The sequence below is a fragment of the Mya arenaria genome, chromosome 6 (genome assembly GCF_026914265.1).
Source record: "Mya arenaria isolate MELC-2E11 chromosome 6, ASM2691426v1".
Lineage (NCBI taxonomy): Eukaryota > Metazoa > Mollusca > Bivalvia > Myida > Myidae > Mya > Mya arenaria.
The window spans coordinates 72,723,869-72,744,446 of record NC_069127.1 but is presented as its reverse complement, the minus strand read 5'-3'; the positions used below and the strand labels follow the sequence as shown (position 1 = coordinate 72,744,446).

Genomic DNA, 20,578 nt, shown 5'->3' with positions numbered 1-20,578 from the left:
TGCTGGTAAATCCGACGAGAACGAATGCCTACGATATTGCAGGTAAATCGATTTAATTTTCGAGTTTCTCGAATATACTTGCGTAAATAGTGTCGCGGGGTCAATTTGCCCTGCTCTATATGTTTGTGTTAGTGTCATATGTCTACATGTATGTTTATCCAGTACACAAACCTTCCAAGTCCATCTTTCTTGTGATAATAAATTGTCCTATTCTTTCATTCCTTTCGGGCATTTCAGTCATTCCTATTATCCACTAATTCATATACTAATTTCACTGTCATTTTCGCTTTCACTTTCTATATTTATTAAAGTAGTTCGCCTCGTTCACAGCTGGTGGCGGTATTTTCCTCGTGCAAAGCGCACTCGTATTTTGTCGATGGAGACGTAAACAACGTTTAATAAATTTGGAAACTTTATTGTTTTATTTCTTCATAAAAGTGTATTTGGATAATTCCAGGTATGATTTATTTCTATAATATACATGTCGGCATTGTTTGAATTTGTCTTTTGTGTAATTTGATGTATTTGCACTCATATTTTGTCGATGGAGACGTAAACATCGTTTGATAAATTTGGAAACTTTATTGTTTTATTTCTTCATAAAAGTGTATTTGGATAATTCCAGTCGCCCTGAGAGACGAACCATTATCATTCGCGACACCTAGTAAATACCAAATAATTCGCTACTTTCATATAACCATTATACAGTCTAGCATGGTCCAACATTTTAAATCTTTTACCAGATTATAATCATATGCTCTTATATATTAAATTGAATCAGTAAAAGTCGAAGTAACAAATGTATTCAAGCGAGGTAATTAGAACTCAATATGTTTAATGAACTTATACGTTTTTTGCATATTAAATGATCGTTTGAAAAAAGTAAACGCACAAAAAATGTTTTTTATGAAATAAACAATAAGTCAAAATATGAAAGAAAACTTTGTTTTTCATTTCTATGTATAATATACGCAAGATTTTAATAGTGTACTCTAATAAGTAAGAACTTTAGAATGTTCGTCAAACTAGGGCCACAAAGTTATATCGGAAGGAAAAATGGTAAGATTTCGTGTTTACATTGAACCAATATGTGTATTCACATTTAGTGGTGACACCTTAAGGCTTATGGTCATGTAAGTCCTAGGTAATGCTTATCAGATATGTAACAGTATGATATTTTTCAATGCCATAGTTCAATGCCAATGAATATGATCAATAGACACGAAAAACACTAGAGTACAGCTATGAATATGTTTTGCAGTGGCGAATCTACAGCTTGTGCTGGCTCTTATCCATGCATGAAGGCTTCTATTCCGAAGCTCCCTATGGGCAGGAAAGCGTCTATTCCGAAACCACCACAGAATATTGTCAAGACTAAGGCTGCTCCTAAACGAATATTCTAAAACAGACAACTAGCGCCCCTCGACCGACAACAGTTGCCCCCAAGACGGTTGTCAAAGCTAAGGGCGTTCCTGCAACATCGACCTATACACAGAGCGAGACGCAAGGAAAGGAATCAGACGTGGTTTCACGTACGGTTGGAAAGAAACCACCAGTGGTTATCAAACATGAGACGGTTGTGAAGGCCTGTAGTGTTGCCAACGATGTACATGTTGTATCGACGACACCTTCTGGTGGCTCCGGTGTTAACGGATGGGACAGTCCGGACAGTCCGGACGGTTCAGACAGTGGAAAGTCTAACGACGTTATATTTAAATCGTGAAAGGGAAAAAACTGTAATATTTCAAGGAAGTTTTCATCCATAGATATATCAAAAAGAATAAGCCGAATTACATGACCAATATCCATTAATCAATATGCATTTGTAATTTAGAAATCACATCGTTGCTTCACCAAATAAATGAATTCCATTTCATTCTATTTCAATTTTGTATTCTATTTTTATTTACAGTTAGATGACCATTACGATCTAACAGTTAAATAACTGGACAGCTTTTCATTGGAGAAAAGAGTTCAAAAGTGTTTGTTAACATAAATGCGACTTGCAGACGAAGCAGTATCAATCATTAGAATATAATTCTTAATAAAAAAATACATATTATTATGTATTGATTATATATTTGTGTTCACTTTCTCTGAATGATACTGCAACCTCTGACACAATACAGCCATGCGGAGATTCTGTTCTAAACAATGTACAATGTTTCACAGCAATAAATTAAAGTTTTGGATACAAAAACATGTGAAAAATTCCAAAAGAGAATTGAGGAACAAAACCATAAACAATAAAACCACAGCATTGTGTTTATTCTTGAGACAAGATGTGCACTAAGTGACTTAGTCGAAGATATATAACATTTGCTATGGGCTAAGATAAATTTCTGTGCAGAATGCTTTCATGTTGGTGACATCTCAACTTACTGTCTCATCAATGTGCCACTCTGATTCATGCATAATGGTTGATCTCTAAAACGAACTATTGCAATGTGTAATGTCATGTACAAAAGGTATGTACGAATAAAAGTTGATAACATTACATCTTGTCTTAATGGTACGATGTATACGTCATTTCAACGTTACCTTAGTAACAAGAAGATATAAGTTCGATATAAAAACTCAAAGTATGTGCAAAATGTTAAACAAACGTGTCCTATAAGTAGCAATTTTTCAACGACAAGTCATCGAAATGAATATGTATAGAAATGCATGAAGCTTTAATTTAATTTCGTAGAATATCGATATCGAGATCTAGAATGTCATGATCGTGATTGTAAATAGCGACATATCACGCAAATCAAAAGAAAATCACGAACGACGCAAATGTTCATAGGCAAGTAAATGTGGCAGTCTTAACAGTTATTTCAAACATATGTGTGCTATCCTAATTAGCTATTGTAAACATATGTGTAATATCCTAAATAGTAATTGTTAACATATGTGTGATGTTCTAAATAGTTATTGCGAACATGCGCGGTGTTCTAAATATTTATTGCAAATATATGTGATGTCCTAAATAGTTATTGCAGATATGTGTGATTTCCCTAAAAAGTTATTGCAAACATACGTGATTTTCTAAATGGTTATTGCAAATATGTATGATATCCTAAATAGATATTGCAAACATATGCGATGTCCTAAATAGTTATTACAATCGTATGTGATGTCCTGAAGAATTTTCGCAGATATATATTGAAGAAGTAATTCAGATCTAGAGAGATCTTGTCTTGATGCCATTTGTGTATCAGATATGCAACAGTATGGTGTACTTTTACTTTTATTCAAGGTAAACAACAAAAAGGTAAATTAAATTAAATCTTTATTAGTTTCAAGCATATGTTTAAATGAAACAGAACGCAATCCCAACATGCTTATTTTTGAATAAGCAGAACTAATAGACTCACGACATACATATGTTTAAATATGCATATGCTTCAATAAACAGATTGATTAGGCTTCCAACGTGCACATGATTAAATAAACAGAATGGTTATACTCCTAACATGCATATGTCTACATAAACAGAACAGTTAGACTCCCAACGTGCTCAAGTTAAAATAAACAGAAAGGTTATACTCCCAAGATGCATATGTTTACATAAACAGAACAATTAGATTCCCTTCGTGTACATGATTAAATAAACAGAAAGGTTATACTCCCAAGATCCATATGTTTACATAAACAGAACAATTAGACTCCCTACGTGCTCATGTTAAAATAAACAGAAAGGTTATACTCCCAAGATCCGTATGTTTATATAAACAGAACAATTAGACTCCCAACGTGCTCATGTTAAAATAAACAGAAAGGTTATACTCCCAAGATCCATATGTTTACATAAACAGAACAATAAGACTCCCTACGTGCTCATGTTTAAATAAACAGAAAGTTTATACTCCCAATATCCATATATGTACATAAACAGAACAATTAGACTCCTAACATGCATATGTTAAAAATAAACACAATAGTTATACTCCTAACATGCATGTTTACCTAAACAGAACAAATAGATTCCCTACATGTACATGATTAAATAAACAGAATGGTTATACTCCTAACATGCATATGTTTACATAAACAGAACAAATATACTCCAAACGTGCACATGCTTAAAGAACAAAATGGCTCTTCTCCCAACAAGTTGGTTTACATTGACAGAACAATTAGACTCCCAACGTGTACATGTTTAAATAAACAGAATGGTTATACTCCTAAGATGCATATGTTTACATAAACAGAACAAATAGACTTCCTACCAGCACATGTTAAAATAAACAGAATGGTTATACTCCCAAGATGCCTTTGCTCACATAAACAGAACAAATAGATTCCTACGTGTACATGATTAAATAAACAGAATGGTTATACTCCTAAGATGCATTTGTTTACATAAACAGAACAAATAGACTTCTAAAGAGCACATGTTAAAATAAACAGAATAGTTAAACTCCTAAGATGTATATGTTTAACTAAACAGAACAAATACTTCCAACGAGCACATGTTTAAATAGACAGAATGGTTACACTCCCAAGATGCATATGTTTACATAAACAGAACAAATACACTCCTAGCAAAACAGGGCTCAAAAGAAAGATAAGTATTTCAACAGTTTGCAGATATTAAAGACGAATTGCATGTTTTAACATTAAACTTTTTTCCTAATCATTTAATGATGAATACATTTTTGAAAGAAAAAAAATCATATACTCATAAAGAACGCATGTTATTCAATCTGAGTTGGAACAGTATATCTACAATCACTTAAATTATATCGGATCGCGAAACATCGCGTATAATATGACTAACGTACTATTGTTTGCATTTGTTTAGCAGCCCACGAAAATTTGGAATCAACATGTTGAAAAGTGTTAATTTATTATTTGTAAAATGTATTGTTTTTTTGCGATTCAGTTTTACGTTATAAATATCTGTATTTTGGGTCTTTTTTTATCGAAGCGGTAAAATGTATAAACCGGTCGGGCCGTTTGATTTACAGCATGGTGGGAAATAATTACTCTAAGGTTTTCTTCAATGAAATTACGTATAATATTAACTATTTTGGAAAGAAATAATGAACTGTTGGACTTCACACACTTTTTCCAGCCCAACTGCGATCATACCCAGATAATGACATCAATAACGCAATTTATTGCTTAACTGAACACACATGGGCGAAAAAATATACATTATATTAAACAACCTATTTTTCTTAGTTGCAGATTGCGAAATTAAACCTTGTACATTTAAAAAACATTTAAGTACAACGTAACATCAAAAAAATAACAATACGTGCATCGATAACAAATTTATCACATAACATTTTAAATTTGATTCCTGATTTTGATTAAAACTACAGGTAAAGTTTAAAAAAAATGAATATATAATACAGATATAATCTGGAATAAAGAAGATAGGAAGAGCGGGAGAGCGAAGCAAACCTTCCATTTTCATTTAAATTTTACATTTAATGTTCTGATTAACTTTGTGACCATTTTTTATTATTTTATTTATTTCATAACAACTTTAAAAAAAGTTATATTAACGTGTTTTATGTACAATTACTTTTCTTTTCCAAATTCATTAGCAAAATTACAGCAATCCGCATCGAAAAATCGGTATCACTTGCTGTCTTTTTCTTATACCGTATCATGCTAGTTCGGGTGAGGTCAAGGACCTACTTTCTCGTTACTAACACCACAGATTGCAGGTAAATATCCAGGAACATGAAATTGAAAGAGACATGGGAATGAGCGAGAGGAACATTTTCTTAGCTGAAAACACTTTCGATCATTCTATAATCTAGATAATTGGTTACCAATTCGAAGATGATGAAATTTAACATTTATATCAACATGAACAGCTCAACATAACAAAAAAGGCGAATTCGCATTATCGAAAGTGATAGCGATTGACTAACGGACTTCCCTCATTTCTGCAAACATATTGAAAAATCCTAAAAACATTCACTTTCGACCATGTTTTTAAAATTGTCGCGTTACGTATGAACTAGAAAAGACGGTTTGTTTATACGTGTAATAAATAGTACCGTTTATGGTTTCATTCGGCATTTTCCATCAAATACAACCTCGGATGTATGCCGGTTCATGCCGATTGTCATGGGGATTTTATTTCCGCGCTTTGACATTTAATTATTGGTTTTTATTAGCAATTTAATTATTTGCTGAGATATAAAACAATGTTTTTGTTATTTTGCTCAATAAAGGGAAGTCTGTAACTGCTAACCTGTTTTGCTTGAGTAGCCACCCTTGACTTCAATACAAAAAAGTACGTAGCATAGTTATACTTTCCAGTTATTCTATATAAATAAATTTGAAAGATAGCGATAAATTATAGTCATACTGAAATGGGAAAAATATAAAGAAATAAATAAAAAAGTATATAAAAAATGGAATACTACGATATGACGCTTTTTTGGACGCGCGGTAGTGACGGATTCGTGTTTGCACACCAAATAAGACGTGATACATGGTGTTCCATTTTGTCTTAACACTCATAACAAAATATGGAACAGACTATAACTATTATTGTATATATCGGCTCGCATGGTCTGAGCATGCAGTCCAATTTTGAAAAAGTTGCATAACATAGCTAGTATTTCTATATGAAATAACCTCACACGTTTTTATCTAATAGTCACTTGACTACGACCTCACAGTCATCATTATATGGTGTTAGAAGAAAACTTTATGACAATTGTGATTTTGTCTGGAAGTATACATCTGTATGAGTAAAGAATTGGCGGGAATCGCACCTCCGATCATGCGATGGGATGAAAGAAACTCAGCTGACGAATGGGAGCAATTCGCAAGACATGTACATTTTAAATTTACAAGACCCTTATAAGGGAAACCTGAAGAATCAGTTATCTACCTATATAAGTTGGAGAAATCGGCAGGGATATTCATGCAATATGGCCTTAGTCGACAGAGGACAAGTTTGCGATGTACAACCCAAATACAAAATTTACAACCAGGTACAAGAACATGACACTGTGGATCAAGTTATAACGCGGCTATTGTGATAGCCAGGGAATACGAATTCAAAGAAATTGATGAGATGATCAGAGAAGGAGTGGTGTTAGGCAGCAATTCATCCAAAATACGTGAGAAATTGATCATTGACGGAAAACAACTTACCCTTGACAAGACTATTCAAACTGCATCAGTCTGTGGAATACAACAAACAGCAGATGCGGACGATTGAGCCCCAAAGCCAGAACATTAATCTTGTAACAAATAGAACATATAATGAATCGAGCAAGACAAGGAACAGCAACAACAACTTGTACTTGACAAAGTGACATCACAAGCACGAACGTGTACAAACTCTGGCGGGAAGCACGACAGAAAAAAGGACAAATGCACGGCGCTCGGCAAAATGTGTCACTCATGCAAAAAATAAATAACCACTTTGCCAAGTGTTGTCGTTCAAGTGTCGGCAAATCGAATCCCGTGTACAACGTTTCCACGGCAGAACAGGACGGCTCAGATGAAAGTGACAAGTATTATGTTGATGCGGTAAATACCACTTTGCAAGATCATACCTTTGTTAATATTAAAATTGGTCCATTAAATTTGAACATCCAATTTAAAATCGATACAGGTTCTACAGTAAAGGTTCTTTCACTGACAGTTCAGGAAACTTGGTATTTCACATAAATTGCAAGCACCTGTGTATACTCTCACAAGCTACACTGGCAATACATTACCAGTAGTGTGTTAACTCAAATAAGCATGCCGCTAAAAGTCAAAAGTAATTCACCCCGAGTTGCGTGTTGTAGACAGCCCCGCGTCCCCATTTTTAGGTCTAAATTCATGCACAGTCATTGGACTTGTCTCACTGACATTTTCTGTTGTGGAGGATGACCTTGACAAGCGAACAGTCCTAAATGACTATGGTGACCTTTTCAAAGGTATAGGCACCATGCCTGGTTAATGCAAACTATATCTGAAACTTGATGCATTGCCTAGGGTTAACCTCCTAGACGTGTCCAAGAAGATCTTAAGACTAGACTGCAGGACGAACTGGACCGTACGGAAAGGGAGGGCATTGTGACTAAGGTTAAAGACACGCCGACTGATTGGGTGAGTTGCTTAGTTGAGGAGTCAACAACTGGCAAGTTATCAAACGGCCCCATTGCCCTATGCGTACACTTGATGACGTCACCAGTAGGTTTAACGGTGCACACCATTTAAGTGTTCTCGACGTTACACATGCATACAGGTCTATCAATTTAGATAAGCAGTCGTCAAATCTTACGACATTCAGAACGAACGCCATTTGGCCTGAGCTCAGATGTGAGGCAACGGACAATAGATAACAAATTCAAAGGCATGTGTCGTTGACGATATTCTTGCCTGGGGAGAACAAAGCTTGAACACAACAGAAACTTATTTGCTGTTCTTGATAGAGCACGTCAAATAGGCGTACGGTTCGATCGTGAAAAGCTCAAGATTGACGTACAAGGGGTAAGTTTCTTTGGTCATATAATCACTGAACAAGGGTTATAAATTGAATTGACAGTGAATAGGTCAAAGCAATTTCGTCACTATAAATTCCTCAAAATAGAGCAGAGCTAGAAACTGTTCTTGGGATGGTGAACTACTTACAGATGTTCTCACCAAATTTAGCCGATGTTAAAAGTCCTTTGCACAAGTTGCTAAAAATATACATAGTTCTTATTTGACTAGCCACGAATTGACGCTTTCAACAAAATAAAAGTCGTGGTGTCAAAAAACCCTGTACTTGCATACTTTGACAATAAGAAACAAGTTATCCTGGAATGTGAAGCCAGCAAATATGGTGTTGATACAGCCATTTTGCAAGATCCCTATTGCTTTTGACTCAGACATAAAGTGCATATGCAAATATTGAGCGAGAGATGCCCGAAATAGTATTTGGTTGCCTAATGTTTCATCGGTATGTTTATGGACAAAAGGTCATAGTTTATGATCCATTGCAGCAATCATGAAAAAAACCTTTGTCTGCAGCAACTCCTCGTATACGGGTATACAGATAATGTTGCTCAGGGTTCAAAAATATGACATTGAGGTCAAATATGTACATGGAAAACAAGTACCTATGGGTAACTTGCTTTCTCGACAGCCAATGAACAATCAGCTAGCTGCAATGGAAGGGTTAGATTGGCATATTTACACAATGTTGCAAGGTTTGACATTTACACTCAGACGACTTGAGCAGTTAGGGATTGTTACAATATCTATATGAAAAACTACAGAAACAAGTTCCGTAGGCGGAAGTTTAAACACAAACCCCGTTTAATGGCACAGGGTAAACGCCAGAGACGAACACAAAAACAAACAATCACAAACCAGAAACATGGAGCAACAGCGCAAAACTCTACAAACAACACAGTACATATATACTATATACAATAACTAGGTGTGTTTATCAAGGATTGTTAGGTGACGCCTTGGAACAGTCAGTAAAATTTGAATATACTGGGGATAAACCGTGTTTCACATTAAAACCATAAAACGGACTATAGAAACCGGTTGGCCCTAAATTGAATTGATTAATCATTGGGATGAACTGAGGATGGTTTGATATTTAGAGGGCAGATAATATTTATTCCAAAGCATTCACGCACGGAACATATGGCAAAGGTCCATGTAGGCCACATGGGTGTAGATAAATCAGTCAGTAGGGCAAGCGATGCATTCTTCTGGCCTGGAATGGTAAAAGAAATGACTGGCTATTTACTGAACTGTCCTGTTTGTCTGAAACACAGAGCATAAATGTCAAAAAACCTTCAGTGCCCCATGAAACGCCAACATGGCCATGGCAATATGCATACAGAGACTTATATTATTTTGATGGACACGAATACTTGTTGAGTGTTGATTATAAATTTTAAAGAAAACAAATTACCGGAAACACGCGGTTAGACGATAATAGCAAAGTTGAAAATACATTTTGCTAGCAATAAGCATCAGACGTATTCAAAGATTTTGCAAGGGACTGCAGTCTCGAACACGTGACTTCTTAACCGTTAAGACCCCAATCAGATGGTCTAGCAGAGGTTATGGTTAAGTCAGTCAAAATACTATATAGAAGGCCAAAGACCTTAAGACAACCCTTACATAGCAGTTCTTGAATATAGAAGCACACCTTTGCAAGACTTAAGATATTCACCAGTACAATTGTGAATGTGCAGGAGAAAAAATTCCATATTACCAGTTACAAGAAAACAGTTGCAGCCACAGACCGTCAGTACCAAATTTGTCCAAAACAAAATAAGCAGCACAAAGTCAAAAAAACAAAAAACATTTTATGATAGGTCATCTAAACACTTAAAACCTTTAAAGAGAAGGGAAGATATAAGACTTCAAACAGCAAAAATCTGGAATCCTGCGCAAGTTATTTCAAAACACAATGACAAGTCATACATTGTTGAAACTGAAGATGGTGACCTTTACCGTCGAAATAGGCAATTACTAAATCATACAAATTCCCACATATAGAGGAATTTAGCCCAAAAGTCATTGCAGACTCTAGAAATCATATCTAAGCCCAGAAACCACATCCATTAAATTCTGCCCATCAACCTAGTTATGACAAAGCTGCCGAAACAGCGTCCTCCAAAAAACAGTTAAATGATCAACAAAGTAATGTAACTAGAGCTGGCAGAATGGTGCGACCCAATACTCTTATCACTGGGAATGAATGGGTTAATTAAATGACTTATAAACACTCTTGCTTACAGCAGTTCATTTAATTAAGTGTGTGACATTCAACATTGTTGTTGTAATCTGATATAGCCAACTTCATAACTTTCAGTGGCCAATGTGACACTAAGAAGTGTTTATGTGTACAGTTTTATCTTAATTTTTCTATGATTTTGTTTTGTTGCACATTTCATTTATGAACGGTTCTCATGACATGCAATGATTTCGATCCATACATGTATTGTTTGTGTCACGTTTAGATTAATTAAATATTTTTAGTGTAAGAGTTCAGACTTAACTGAATTTTAATTGATATCATTTTCTTTATTTCGAAAGAAGGGAGATGTTCCATTACATCTTATTACTCATTACATAATGTGAAACAGGCTATAACTATTTTTGTACAGTCATAGTTACACAAGGTACCTATCATAATATCCCCTAGACACTAGGTCACTCTCTTTGGCACGATGCTGCATGAAAGTGCGGTTTTGTGTTGTGGGGGACACTGAGAGCCCGGCGAAAACCCACTTGAGACTACCAACCAAACTCTTATCCACCCGGGCGAACCCAGAACCCAGGTCACCTTTGCGAGAAGCAAGTACGCTATCCACTGCGCTAACCGGACACGCATATTTTCAACGGTCGTGTTGAACAATTGATCTTTCTGAGTATTTATAATATAAAATGCTGATAGTCTAGGCAATATGTGTTATATTGTGCAGGTTCTATTTAATTATGTCAATTACTCGATGTTGAAAATCAAGATCTTACGATATTGCGCCGTACGTTAGTTGATAAGATGATTCCTTAGAATATATACTTCTTTACATGAAGAATGAAATTTTGACTTTATGTCTGTTATGCTGTTAAAGATTAAGGGTTCTACGTATTGAATCTTAATAATCGATTTCATTGGTTTGACATATATGTTTTCAATATCTAACGTTTTTGTTGAACGTAACGTTTTGTAATATGCAGTTGCCAGGCTGTATTAAATGTTAAACGTAGAGTTTAAATGACAGTTTATGTAACATTAACCTTTATTTCTACTGATGCCGAAGACAATAGAGGTTATTTAAATTTATAAGTCAAAACAAGCTATCACCGATGTTACATGGTCCTAGGTCTAGCTGTTTTCGAGTGTGTAATTATGCGGGAAAATGTTCTTAACAGTCTTAAATGTGACATTGACATTTGACCTACAAGCCCTATAATTATAGGGGTCAAAGCGCAATTTAATGTGCAGACAAAACGTTGCAGACACAACTTGCTGACTTTTAAAAAATCTGACTCCAACAGCAATGGGTGCAATCAACCGGTCAAGGGCAATCTACCACTGAAGTGACTGAAGATTCATAGTTATGTAAAAAACTACATAAACAAGCTCAGTAGCAAAATGTTTAAACATAAACCCGGTTTAATGGCACTGGGTAAACACCAAAAACATAGAACACAAAAACAAAACTCTTAAACAAGAAACATGGAAGAACAAATGGCATAGATCTACATCAATTCTTTTTAAAATGATGTCATGGACAAATATATACCACGGTCGACCGTGAATTAATAATTTTATCCATTGACCTATACCCATAGCTGTCATCAAATGGCCACGGGTTACCAGCCACTCAAAGGGAATGATTGTAGTTCAAAATGTTCTCAAGCATAGGGTATATTTCCACATATTTGCTTAATATTAAAATACGTAGAAAGTACATATTTAATAATGGTTTGTGCTATTATCATTTGTTACTGACTAAAATGTTTTGTGTTGACTAACTATGCTTATTGTTATCAAACTAAGGGACACTGTACGCTGACGTTGAATTCAACATCTAGATACAAGTTCAGGTAAATTTATCTTGGAGATAGAGACAGAGTCTACATCTGCAGTTACTATTTCTGCAAATGAATACCACAAGATATTTAATACTTTTACACTTGTTTCACTGGGCCAATATTTATAAAACATACGTAGTCATTTGCATACTATATTCCCAAGTTAAGTATGTCATTGGTCACGTGATATGAAAATTAATAATAAATAAAATATTATTTTTTTTAATTAATTGTATGTACAATACATACTTTTATGTTAAAAACGTTTGTTGTTTTTTTTCTTTACAATGGCTATTACTGACTATGAAAGTTTTATGAAATCCTTTTATATTAAGAAATAACGAGATGTTTTATGAATACCAGCCTTGGGTTGTTGCTACTTTTTAATTAAAAATCATTGGATTCAAACATATTTCTTTGGGCCACAACTGCACTACGGGGCTTTTGCAAATTCCGCAAAAACGACCAATTTTATCAACTGAGCATCCTGTACACACGCAGTGACCACAATTTCTATACACTATTCGAACTGGAAACTTTTGACATTGTGAGCATTTCATACGCCCTGTTTGGCGGTCAAACATATCCGAATTACATGTAAGATTAAACTTATCTCCAAATTGTTCGCCATTTCCAAAATAAATGTTTACATCAACCATATATTGGAATCTAACAGTCTTTTCACAAATTATACACACAAAATTGTTATTGGCACATATGCCACAAACACAGTGACCACAAGGCCAGTTACACACTCTAAAATCGTTTACTCTACAAAACGGACATTTTTTTACACTTTCTATGCCATTCAAGAGCTTTGGTGGAGTAAGATCAAGTGCTTGATAGTCTTTCACTTCGTCGTTACAAACTTGACAACGCTTTGTCAGCAGTGGATCAGCACGACACAGTCTGCAGAACAGGTGTAAACATGGAAAATGTTTACCTATGATGATCCCATCGTTTTCACACTTATTGTCGCATTCCTCCTGTACCGGATCTAGTGTAAACCAAACACATGGTTAACATGTTCTCAACAAAATATGCTCTTAAATTATTACTACTTACAAAGAAAGCAAATACTTGGAGAAAACAAATCTGCTGTTCAACAATAACATACCCGAAGGAATATATATGGTACCCAAGTCCAGGGCTTAAAATGCCTTCTGTGTAAGAGGAAATATATAACGTGCAATAATTATTGACTGTCATGAATATTACTATCTATCAAACCATGACATGGCGTGACTTGAACGGGCATGTTGTATATACCGAAAGAAGAGAACCAATATTTATGTTAGTTTGTTCAAATCTATCCAGTCCTTTTCGGTTATTGAGCATCAAGAGCATGATATATGAACTTTGACCTCAATGTATGACTAATGCCATATATTGACTATAGCTTGAATGTCATAATGTGAAAATAATGTTTTTTATCCATGCTACATTAAACTTCTTCGAACTATATGTATAGGTATTCAGGGGAGATTACATTTGACTTAGGAGTGGAAAGGACATTATTCATACAATTCCAAACGATGTAATGGACAGTTATCTAAATATTTCAAAAGCATACGTTTGAGATGTTATGAAGTTGACAGGAACAATGTCTATTTGACCCTTTATTTTAATTTTGAAAGCAACTGGCTTGAACACGCGCCGTGTACATCCGCGTGATGGGTACTTCGGCAACAGTATGCGCTTCTTGTTCAGCGGTGTTCGTGTTCCGATTTACTATACATGGTAAACAACAGTTCATGCTACGTCCGAAAGCATGCGAGGTGTTGCATGGTGATTTAATTTTATTGTTTATTTATTTTGTTAAAATTTAAAATTATTCAGACCAAAATTATACTTACAGTTAGATTCTTCAACAACAGGCTTGCCGGTTGCTGAGCATCGCCCTAGAAAATATGAAATTAATCAATATTTCACAAAATTCTACAAACCAAATAATACAAGCCTTGCATATTTTTCTTGTATTTGAAATGCTCAATCTTTTTGTCACATACGTGTGTGTATGACGCTTCACATTGTGAGGCACGTAACTTAATTCAATGATGCAAACCAAATTATTTTGGATTGGTTCCATAGTCATTCTAACAGATAGCGGTTTAAATTCAAATTTTGTCCATCGAAAATCTTTAAGAAATTTCGTATTCGAACTCCAAGCAAGTCACATTCCTAATTTTTGTACATGGGTGCTTATTGTAATAGTCAATGAAGAAAACATGACATATTAGTTCCTTTAATAGTTTTTGAATAGTGCCGTTATTCAATTATTTGTTGTTTCAACATAGCAATGGAAAATAAACTAAAAGTACAAGCCCCACAGTCAAACAATTAACTGGGATGTTGTTAGAAGGAACAGTGTCGACGAGAGACAAACACCGCCACAAGACACCAATTACAGGTAACATAATTATCAAAATATCTTAAACAATAAATACCTGGGCTTCTAAGCGGCAGTAAAACAAAAGTTACCTGGATGGTAGGTAACCTGCTTACCAGTCCTAACATTCATCATGAAGTATAAACATTATTAGCCTCATCGGAGCAAGTATCAACTTGAAGACAACTACTTTATTTGTATATCACACTGCGATCTTATATATTATAAGTGGACAAATTTGAGGTATGTGCCTTGATTACCTTGTATGGAGGCCATGGCCACTTCTCTTTCTTGTTTACGATCTTTCCTCAAGCTTGAAACAAGAAAAGGTCATTGATGGATTTTAATCACTTAAACAGTATCCATTGATGTAAAATGACAATGTAAGTATAAATGTTATAAGGCAAGAAATTAATAAATAGTGTGTTTGGCGTTTCCCTATCTACAGTTTTAAGTCTGGGTAGGTAGGAAATGATAGTTCTTCCTAATACCTTCATTATACATCTGTTTTACGTTTCACTACTTTGTACTATGTTTGTAAATAATTAATAATATATGGTGTAAGAATTATATTTCTACAGTTAATGCTTCAATGCCTTAATAGCTTAAAAAAACTTAAAATAATACACACAGTAAGCAAGAGCTGTACAAGCGGATGCCACCAGCTGTCTGTTAAGAAGGTCTTACTCAACAATTATTAAGTACGTATTGCCGCTGAAAAACGTGACCTAAAGTCTGGGTCATACTAGAAGTCATGTGCAATTTATATACTGCCACACATGTTTACCAGTTGACATGAAACTGTCACATAGCACAATCTGTAACCTTCGGTGATTGCAACTTGTTGTATATCAATTCTGTTCTTACATTAAGTCTTTTGTTAAAGAAATGATTACACAATCAAATTATTAAAATTGTTGTAGTTATTGTAATAGCGAAAGGACTATATGTAATTGTGTTCGGTATATTAAAATAAATATCGCATGTCTACCAGTGTAACAATACATATTGTCAACATTCGGTTAAATACTGTTAACCGATATTAATGTTCTGTCATACTGCAAGCCTTGCGATATTTATATATTATAGTTCACGGGGATAACAAGCAAACGTGCCATGCAGAGTTTCTACAAGTAAATAATAAAAATGACATTTGATCAAATGTAAGACTGACACGGGCGGGACTCTACAAACAGGCAGGTTAATTGTATATTTTAACCTCAATACCCACGGACAAATATGTTAATACATAGAAATGTACCCACAATTAACAACAATTATGGACACAATTATGTTGAGGAATTATATATCAGATGTAAATCTATGTAGTAATACTTTACTTTGGATTTAATTTGTCAAACATTTTCTTAGAAAATGTGGTCTAATCTATATATGGGACTCACATATGCTTCCAAATCATATATGACTGACCTGAGCTTATTTGTTAATGTCGTTTATTTCGCTTTGATGCAAAATATATTGCAAAAAAAAACAATTCAAACGGTCCGCTGTAGGCGGCGGATGTGCGTTCATAGTATAATGTTCCGTTACAGACAGAAGTACGTTCATAGTCCGTATGTTTACTTGGTAAGTAATATGCAGATTAGCAAAGTCCGGGCTCTGCGTGGATTGAGAATTTACTGTAAATAAAGACCATCGGACCCCTTCAGGTTCGAGCATTCTTTTCTCTAATAGGATCTGTTGCGTCTTTGACGTCGCACGTTACAAATGGTGGCAGCGGTGGGATGTTGATAACTGCCGAATCGGAGTTATCTTACCCACGAGTTTCCCAGGCAAAGACTCGGGACGAGTCTTCTCGGAGGGGAAAGTCATGAAACAGTCCGCTATGGGCGGTGGAAATGCGTTCAGGGTATAATATTCCGTTATAGACGGAAGTACGTTCATAGTAAGTATGTTTACTTGGTTGGTAATATGCAGATTAGCAAAGCCCGGGGTCTGTGTGAATTGGGCATTTACTGTATATAAATATTTACAAATGGTGGCAGCGGTAGGGTGTTGACAACTGCCGAATTGGAGTGATCTTGCCCTAGAGTTTTCCAGGCCAAGACTCGGGACGAGTCTTCTCGGAGGGAAAAGTCATGAAACAAGGATGTGCATTCAAAGTATAATATTCGTTATAGACGGGAGTACGTTCATAGTACGTGTGTTTACTTGTTTGGTAATATGCAAATTAGCCAAGCCCGGGCTCTGTGTGGATTGAGAATTTACTGTATATAAAGACCAGCGGAACCCTTCAGGGTCGAGCATGCTTTTCGCTGATGGGATCTGTTGCGTCTTCGACGTCGCACGTTACACAAGGTTGCATGATGGCGTTTGTGGTAAGACTACCTGTTCGAAATGTTGACCACTAGCTGTAGTTATCTTCAAAATGATTTACAGTGACATTCGTTTAATGTAGTAAATATACATGCAACTTTACGATAGCATTAAGCCGCAAATTAATACTATGAATTATACCTTTAGCTTCAAAAAATATCAGTCGGGATGAATCAGAGGTAGAGTGTCCGCCTCTCCCGACCAAGAGGTCCCGGCTTCGATTTCCGTTCGAGGAACGTTTTTTGTGGCCACACATAGAAACTTAGTATTGGTGAGTTTGACCCAGGAAACGAGCCCTAGAGTGTTGCAAATAAGTTGTTAGCTTTCTACACAATAGAGCTAAAATAAATATGTATAAAATCTTTAACAGAACATACATCTTAGGCATAAGCCATTTTTAGTCATCAAAATAGTCTTAGTAAAAGCACTATTAAACTTGAAAAAGACAAAGAAAAACTCCTTGAACACGGTCATGGGTGCATTATTTTTATTTTTTTAAACTGGTAAAATACCCTTAAGTGATATGACTACTGCAACTGTTGAAACTTCAAATTAATGTTGAGAAAACTTAAATTATGATCTCAAAATGATGCAGTCGTGAAATGATTAATAAACAATCCCATATTACGGTGAACATATCGAAATTGTTGGCAGTCTTTGCTATAAGTTCAAAAAAACATTACATTCTACTATAATACTATATGACGTGTATATCAAACATACCATAAATATTTTAGGGAATTTCCAAAATGTTCCAAAATAGATAAAATAGATATCAAAATTTCCATTTTTGGTTTCAATAAACAACTTTTGTATTCATGTCGATATTCCAAATGATAAAAAACCATTAAGTTAATGATTTATTGACCGTAATAGACTTTGAAAAACACTTAATGGAGGCTTCAATATTCTTTAGAAAAATGATATAATGATACAAAATATCACAGCAAAGTAAATATGTAATCAAAGTACATTACACTTGAATTAAAAACAGTACAAATACATATAACAGCTCACCTGTATTCAACCTCTTGGTGTCCTTTTATTTTAATTAAATGTTCCGGGTTTTTTTTCTAAAACTAATAGTATTAAATTCGATATAATAAGGCATGTTTGTTAAATGAATTATGTCTTACCTTTAGCGTACATGTATTATTATTCGTTAATTAGGCAAAAGTCCTTCTTCATAATATTATGATACTTTTTTATAAACTATGTTTAAATATAGATACACGAAATTGTTTCTATTTTATATCGATACAATACACTAGCGGAATGTCAAACAAAGGTTTATAGCAAACTCTTCCGAAAACTGAGTTATTTTAGTAGCTTTTCCGTGAAATGAATTACCACGGGTGTAATGCAATATATAATACAACTGTTTATAATTAGCTACCGTTGACCCAAATCTTGACAACTGTGCACCCATTAATAATGCAGTTGCTAAATTTGTACTTGTTTTATATAAACATACAACATGAGTAAATAAATACCCCTGTATATATATATGTGCGTGCGAGTGTGCGTGTTAGCGTGTGTGCGTGCGTGCGTGTGTGTTCCAATGTATGTTTAAGCAATTGAAAAAGGCAAAAACGGGGAAATTAACTTTTAATAAACATGTAATAGTTCATGTTTTTTTGTTTTTTTTTAATACCATTCACTTACCCTGGTTACAAATCTATTTTAAGTTCGAGTACATGACGTAAGCCTAAAATGCATTCAGGCAACGGCGCTCTAAGCTGTCAAGCGAAAGCGTAGAGGGTACAGCCACCGATAACCGATTATTGATAGACAAAAACCTGCTCACAAAACTTATGTTATTTGCCATGACTGATCTTTATAGAATTAAGCTTTTTGAAAACTCAACGATTATCATTAGCCTATAATTAAGTGCGATCACCAAATATGTATATGAATCGAGTAAAATGCTAGTGTACTAACCACAGCATTAGTCAAGGGAGATATCAAAGATCCTGTTATTGAGAGAAAATAGGTTTAATACGTCCATAAGTTAAAAGTACTTAAAATACTTCATTTGTCAAGGGAGATAACTGGCTCAGCGTCTTTAGACGTGTATTAATAAATAAAGTCACATTTACCTTGAAGTTAATTAATATCAAGAATACACACTAAATCAAAACAAACGATATATACTAAGAACTAAGCATAACAGCAACATTCACATTATTTTAAAGAAAATACAAATTGCATACGAATCACAAATAATTAAAAAAAGTATGCTGACGAGGATATTCAAAACATAAGAGAGCAGATAACTGGATGGCTAATATGGTTTTATTTCGCTCAAACGAGCATGTTTGCGCTTAGAAACAAACCTGTTATTGATTATTTGATGAATATCGGGTATAAATTGTGAATGTTAGAGTGTCAACAAGACGTAACACATTTGATATAATAACCTAGTTTTTTGACTGCACATTTTGCAAGTATCAAACTTGAACATGATTGTATGAAAAATAAAAACACAATCTGACCAAATTCCATTGCGTTTGAGCCAAACTCGTGACCTCTAGAGTCTTTTTCTTTTATTTGACCTTGTAACTTAACTTTAAACTGCACATGAACCAGAAAACTTAACGTAGTCATTCCAGTAAAGTTATACACTATGCAAACATACCTAGGTAATTCTAATAATCTAAATATCAACAATTTGTTGATTTTTAACCAAAAAGTATCTTAAACGTTCATGTTTCGATGATTTTTCTTTTTTGTACAAACATAAATATTTTTTATTTGCTTTTATAACATATTCACAAAGTCGCAATCATTTACCATTGACCAACTCTTATTTGATGAAACTAACGCCTGAGCAGTTTAATTTTCGCGCCTAAATACCATGTGACTACACAAAGGGCGGGTCAACTATTTTTTTTAATTTTGGTCTCAATTTCAGCTTTAAGTTATAAAGAAATATAATGAACGTGTTCATTCAATATTTTACTCACCAAAAAAAGATATAACACAATTGGATTTTTAAGCGGTAATCATCGTGAAACCTAATTCTTCAAACCGGCCGCTGAATGAATGTGTGCCACAACGAACTTGTAATGAGACAAACCGCCCATGTTTACGATCACTAAAAGCTTGAAACGTAATATGCCTGTCAAGTATTCCCATTGCAGTCGTAAATGACTTGAATTATGCAATTTGTAATTGTTTATTCGTGTTTTTTGTTTTCCTCACGGGTCATATAGCTTATTGAAAATGTATTCAAAACAAACGTCTTTGTTCAAACAGATACTATTGCAACCTGAAGTTATATGTTTTATTGGTCTTATTTTCAAATCTTATCAAAATATTTTGGTGTAAATGTTACAT

The 20,578-nt window shown here is 34.5% G+C and overlaps 1 long non-coding RNA gene across 2 annotated transcripts; it reads right to left on the bottom strand.

The window, feature by feature from the left end:
- Nucleotides 1–3,264: 3,264 nt before the first annotated feature.
- LOC128237128 (uncharacterized) lies at nt 3,265–18,646 on the bottom strand. Of its 2 annotated transcripts, none has more exons than XR_008261505.1 (5): nt 18,376–18,646; nt 17,381–17,535; nt 15,163–15,215; nt 14,370–14,414; nt 3,265–13,510 (listed from the first exon to the last, which is right to left on the bottom strand). It is a non-coding gene; the product is annotated as an uncharacterized LOC128237128 (long non-coding RNA). The 2 variants fall into 2 exon arrangements; XR_008261506.1 differs by having other exon boundaries at nt 18,257–18,386.
- Between the last annotated feature and the right edge of the window lie 1,932 nt (nt 18,647–20,578).